This window comes from Hirundo rustica, chromosome W (genome assembly GCF_015227805.2).
Source record: "Hirundo rustica isolate bHirRus1 chromosome W, bHirRus1.pri.v3, whole genome shotgun sequence".
Taxonomy (NCBI): Eukaryota; Metazoa; Chordata; class Aves; order Passeriformes; family Hirundinidae; genus Hirundo; species Hirundo rustica.
In genome coordinates, this window is record NC_053487.1 from 11288933 (window position 1) to 11295703 (window position 6771).

General features: G+C 43.2%; 1 pseudogene; it reads right to left on the minus strand.

The window, feature by feature from the left end:
• Nucleotides 1–5322: 5322 nt before the first annotated feature.
• Nucleotides 5323–6379, minus strand: LOC120764941 (choline/ethanolaminephosphotransferase 1-like; annotated as a pseudogene).
• Between the last annotated feature and the right edge of the window lie 392 nt (nucleotides 6380–6771).

A 6771-nucleotide genomic window follows, 5' to 3' on the forward strand; every position in this document is an offset into this window, starting at 1 on the left:
GAGAAGGAGAAAGCGCCGAACACTCTCCTTCTAATTATCATTTTCCCTTAACAGTATTTTTCTGAACCGTTTATTTGCACTAGATGTCATTTTTTCTTCTTCAACTTTAAAGGTACTCAAGGTCCGAACTCTGAGCATCTCCCACGGACTGAGCCTTCCTCCTTCTCAATTTAATAAGAAAAAGGGAAATGTTGTAGTGCATTAATTTGGTTTATATTGTATTTCATTTTTACATTGGGTTTTGTAATGTTTCTTCTCTTCCCTGGAAACTGTATCATGTGGTTTGTCCCTGCTCCGCCTCTCCCATCCTCCCACACTGGAATGTAACCCAACTCTGTTCCACTCCCACCTTATCCCTGATTGGGTAGTGGCTTGTACCTGCCTCTAGGCCCTGCTCCCTGGATAAAAGCCCTGGGAAGAGGGGGGAGCGGGCTCTTTTGCATGGGATCAGGATGAGGAAGGAGCATTCTGGGCTCTGGACCAAATAAAGCTATCATTCCCCCCCCCCAGACAAAGAGCAGACTCTTGCCTTTTGCCATTGACGGTCGCCTGTTCTCCCAAAAGAACCTCCACAGGTGTGTGTAATAAGGAAGGCACCTTGGTTTCTTTCCATATACAGCTTTCGGTAACACCTGTGACATGACTTTGCCAGTATCCCAAGCGGGAAAAGACAAGAAATGAGTGACAGAAAAAGGAATAACAGAGGTCCAGTATGGCTTATACCTCCACCTCCCATGCCTATGGGGTTGCGACCCACAGCAGGTGTATATGATCTTCTTGGTGGCAAGTGCAGTGCTCACCTGGTCTTGCCCTCTATTTCCTTGTCACTTCCTTTTTGTTAATTTCGGGGCAAATAGTCTTTGACACTTCTTAACTGTAGTTTCCCACTGTTCCTCAGTTATTTCCCACTCAACAGGCACTGGTAATTCCCATCCACAAAGCAAAGTTACTATTTCAGCTGTTCTTAGTTCTACCAGGATGGGGAATACATTTGGCAGTCGACACTTCATACAATGAGAGTGCCATTTCAGTGAACTACAATACCAATGTTTTTCACAATTCAAACACTTACATTTAACCCAGCTAGCATGTCCGGTATTTGGATGAATCAGACAGGGTATATGGTATGTCTCTGATGGATGAGGTAATTCCTCCTCCTCTTTGTATAAGTCACAGGCTGAGGCTAGAGTATGAGGACTTACTGATTGAAACAGTCCTGATCCTCCTGTTTGAAGTGGAAGTATTCATCCCCAAGGGGGGTATTGGAGGTGTCTCAGAACTTGTCCAGGCGGCACTTGAAACCACTGATATAAGCTTGGCCTTATTTCTCAAGTAGGTGTGTGTGGATGCTGACAGCCTGGTCAGAGAGAAATTTTCAAGCATCAGACAGCAACAGGGCCTGTGAGAGAGAAAGTCAAATAACTTTCCCATACACTGGTCTGGGGAGCTGTGAGAAACTCAGTGAAAGAATTAAAACAATCTCTGCACCTGGTGTTTTGCGCTTGTTGATTAGCAAGATGTTTAAAAAGGGGTGTAGTTTCTAATTAGCCAATGATGGTCAAGGGTGTTAATTAAAGGACCAATCATGTCCAGTTGTATCAGAACAGTCTATAAAAAGATGTGATTGCTAATAAACTGTGCTATATGCCTTCTGAGAAGATTTAGAGTCTGTCGCTCATTCAGCCACCTCTAATACAACAGTGACAGATGTGATTCTTTGTACATTCCTTGGATCATTTGAGTCCTCCCAGTTCATTACCACCCAGTCCCCGCTTGAGAGTCAATTTGGTATCACCCAGTTTAGATGTTACAGTCCACTCCTTAGGTTCTTCCACAGGTCCTTTGATCCTGCTGGTGTGGATCCACCCTCGTTCCCTGGTCTGGATCACAGCCTCAGTCATCAGTAGTACCTGAAAAGGACCTTCCCATTGTGGAGTTAAAGATTGTTCTTTCCATGTTTTAACTAGTACCCACTCCCCTCGATGGATTTTATGGATTTTAAAGTCTAAAGGTGTGGTTTTAGGGATTATACCTTTTAATTGTAAATTTCCAAGGGTTTTTGCAGTTGTGTTGACATATTCTTTAACACTCATTTCCCCTTCTTCATAGGCAGCGGTTTCATGTTGGGTGGTCAGAAAGGGTAACCCAAGCATCATCTCATAAGGTCACACTCCCAGGTCTGACCTGGGTTGTGTTCGAACCCTCAATAAAGCCAAACGTCGGCATTTTACCCACGACATATGGGTTTCAATTGTTAATTTTGTTAAGGTTCTCTTTAAAGTCTGATTCATCCTCTCTACCCAGCCTGAACTCTGTGGATGCAGTGGGGTATGTAATTCCCACTTTATTCTTAAGGCTTGAGTGAAGGTGATTTTTGAAAAGAAAGAAAAACAAAACGAAAACAAAAACAAAAACACGGGGAACAGCCAGAGTCAAACACCTTCTTCACAAAAGTAGTGGTGAATGCTCCATTTATTGAGGGTACACAGGGTTCTTTTATACATATATCATTCTTGTGCACAAGCTGTTCACATGGCATTTTACTACTAGCTATTGGCTAGTGTTATCTGCATAAGCATTCCTTTGCAGTTCCCTGTTTACACTTTGTTGAGGGAAAAGCTGGTTCTCAGGCTCAGTGTCCTGGTTCTCAGGCTCAACGTCCTTGACAGTGCTAAAACAACAGAACTTTGCCAGCACTGTCAGGCCTCTCTGTGTCTGTCTCCAAAAATCCTGCTACAATTCCCCCTTTTTCTTTTGCACAAGCTAAGCATTAGATATTGTCTTACACAACATATTCTTAATACATGACATTACACAACTTAGTACTAATAATCTTACCACTATAAGTAATAATATAACAAACACTTGCTTAATAACATACTTCAGCTATCTTGTAATCCTAAGGCTACTTAACTAATCTCTAAATACATTCTCACTTTCTTTTACATCATGTAATTTGTTCTTCATTAATTGCAGTTTTTGTGAATTGATCCAGAATGGTTGGACAGGTTCATTCAACACATTCCTTCAAACTCTTCACACCTCTGGTTATGTACTAAAAGCAAAAATCAATCACAGCACGGTTTTGCAAAACAGCATGATTAACACTGGTAACATCCGCTGATAGCTCATCTAAAATTTGACTGGTTAAATTCAATTCTGATTTGGTCCAGCATGCCATCTGCTTTAATGTGGTCATTGCTCTGGCGGCTGTTGCTCCTGGTATAAACATGGATGTTAACACTGTCCTAGCTTGGGACTAGAATTTAGGATTTTTTTTGTCTGTACATTCCAACTCATGTATGGCATGTTTTCTCCGAGTAACTTTTGCTAAAGTCATCAATGTGGTTATGTTAGGGTGAAACAGGGCAAGCTTCCCTAAATAGCATGGGCTTTATGTGGGCTGGCTGGGACTCCATTCCAAGCGTGGTCTCCACATATTAAAAATGTTCCTGGTGGAAGGCATCGCACTGGTTTGCCAGTCAAATTACATTTGGAATAGAGTTGTTGGTGTACACTGCTACTAGATAGTCAAGCTGCATTTATTGCAGCCCATTTCTGGCTATGTATATTTAAACTCTGCTCTGTGGGTGCTCAAAGGACACCCAACCTCCCTCACTTCTATTCGTAGAACTGGCATTCATACATTCAAGGAGGTCTAATTCTTCAGGTGGTGAAGTAAGCGTATCATCAAGTTGCTCTATAATTTTACACTGCCAGCCTCCATCAGCCTGGGCGACTGTGAAATCTGATGTCCACACCGTGGTGTTTGCCACAGTAAAATTCAGCATTGTCTCATTTTTCACATAACCTTTAAAATTGTGAGGGCTCCAAAAGTGTGTTCCTATCAAACAAGTTCTGAATGGGTCTTGGGGATTGGCCAGGCTAAGGCAAATAGAATCCTGTCCAGTCATTTTGGTAAATGTCACCCATACATTAGTTCTCTTAGAAAATTGATGAGCTAGTTGAGAAGATCCTGCAACACTTGTTGACACCATGAGCAAAGGCACGCAACATGCAAGAACGTCTTACCATGTGGACCTACTATATCTCTCTCTTAATGCCCCACGCTGTCTGCGCAAATCTCCAATCTGCTACTCCACCAAAATCATCAGGAACAGGGTTAGATATTCTCAACACTACCTGTGCTGCTTGATAAAAGGCACCAAGGGTACCACTATAGCAATAGTCACACAAACCACCCTCACGCCAAAGCTTTGGTGTCTCTCTCTCAAATTGTGCACCACAAACTCCACAGCTCACTTCTATAACTATTACTTCCTGACACTGAGGACACTCTTTTTCTTGCCACTCATGCAAGTCCTGGGAAAGTTCCAACGATCCCAAGGGGCCTTGGCGATCAAAAATGCATGCTACAATCCAGTCTGGGTCAGGAGGGCATTGTTCATCAGCGGCCTCAACCACCACCTGTCTCAGCAAGGACTTGATGATCCTTCTTCCTTCTTTTCCTTCCTTGCTGGCCGAGCCCATTTACTCGGCATCCATTGTGGTCCAGATGCAAAGCTCAAAGGCTTGGGTGCAGCTGTTGTCGAATTCGCCTCAGAGGTGTCCTGATTGCTGACCAGCAGGTTTCAGAGTGACAGATTCCAGGGCCCTTGGAGATCTGTTAGTCTGGGATGAATTTGAGATCAGCTGCTCTGGCCAGAAGTGTTCCTCTTATCTTCTCCAGAGCTGACCATCTGGCTTTTTATCTTCAGAGGGCTTGTGGTGTTCACTGCATGCAGAAGGCTTACAGTGACCCTGTTCAGCATGAAACTGCTTTGTCAGCAATGCACATGTAAAAACCACCCCAGCTTGGCTCTTACTTGGCAGCTGCTGCAGCCACACAACTTAGTAAGATATCTCTGGGTTTTCACCAACTCAAGTCTTTAGTAAATAAATTCCAAGTGGACACTAAACAAGTATTTCACTAAGAGATGATGAAATGTTAAAATTAAAAGTAAGTCAGATTGCAGCTGTAATTATACTACATTAGAAACTCCAGTTGGTGGGGATCTATTCACTATATAGAGAGAAATTAGTAATCAAGGTAATGACAAAGACAGATCATTTGTTTCCTGCATGCTTTTCCAGGCTTGGAATCAACAGAGTTGACTACATGGAAAGTTGACTAGGATGAACTCTCTCAGGCAGGAGACTAGTTAAGAAGTGTTACTGATAACAAAGAAGAAAAGTTTTACAACATTGATTATTATAAATTACTTTGTTCTCGTCTGCTTTTAGCATTTGTCTCTTACAAGTCGTCATCCATTCCTGTAGAAACCTAAGTCTTTTTCCATTCCCCTGTGGCAGCTCCCATCCCTAGTGATGGTTTGAGTGCATGGGGCAGCCCTTGATGTGGAACATGTGGATGTGCAGGTGGGCAGCAATTCTGGCTGCACACGCTGACACAGTATCGGAGCAGGTCAAACAGGGACAGGATCAGGGCAATCCAGAGGACAATATACTTATCAATAAAGCTGTTAAAATGCTTGGTCAAGGAACAGCAATGCTGGGCCTATGAATGCTGTGTTATATAAATACATTTCACTCTTGGTCATGTGGGCAACCACCAGTTGATTTGTGATCTTGGCAGCCACAAAGCTAAAAGTCAGGATGTAGAGGCAGAGATGCCTCTCAAAGAGCTGCACAGCAGATTTCTTGTAGATCATTGCGGCCAAGGCAATCACAGAGCCAATATGAAGAAAAGGTGAGAGGACACTTGTTCCTGCTAAAGTGGATCCATTTTTTGCCAACTGCACCTGAATATTCAGTCTTGGAATCAGAGATTGCTAAAAAGATGGTCCTCCAATCACTGCCAGTAAATTCATGATTATTATGAAGATTTGTATTTCAGACACATCAATCATGCCGAAGCACAGCATTCCCGAGACATACGTCTGCCAGTGTGCGCAGTAAAACATGAATGTCACAGCAAAACAACAGAAGAATATCCAATCAGGGTTGGTGTCCAGCTGCACAACAATACAAGTTTCCAAAACCACAAAGACTGTGGACAATGAATCACAGCTATGATCAAAAAGCTCTCCTAACGGAGTGCTGCTATTTGTCCTTCTTGCTTGTTTTCCATCTGTAGCATTCAGGGACTGGAATGCCACAGGCACAAGCAATGAATGTCCAGGAAGGTGCCTGCCTTTGAAGCTGTTGAGCAGTAACATACTAATAACAGAGTTGTAAATATATTTATTAACAGTTTGATGATGGTGATCAGATTGGGGGCAGTCCAGGCTGGAGAATGGATATCTGCAGTATGAATCCAATCTAACATTGTTCGAGCACTGTCCTGGTTTGGGACAAATTTGGGAGAAAACCCCTGTATAGGATCCCTCCAAGGAAGCAAACCCACGTGGCCCCTCCCTCCAACCGGTCCGGAAAAAAACCCAAAACCCTCTTTGGAGAAAAGTGGAAAAAACTATTTTACTAAACAAATGAAGTGCATACAAGTATAAAGAATGAATAGTATGAAACAATAAAACCTCTCCTTCTGAAGTGAGATGGCAAATTGAGAAAGTCCTTGCCGTGGGTGTAGCTCGGCTCTCTCTCAGCGTCTCCTCAGTCCCAGTCCCTCTGGCGCTGCTGGAAAATGCCGAGGTCCAGGCCCCGGTGGGCCGCAGGTGCAGCCCCCAGTGCTCCCCTGGGTTTTCAGTCCAGAGCAGGTTTAAACAGTTCCAAGAAAAAGGAAAAAAAACAGTCCAGGGAACTTCTCTGCCCTAGCTAGCTGAAACTAACTAAAAGCAAAAAAAAAAGATC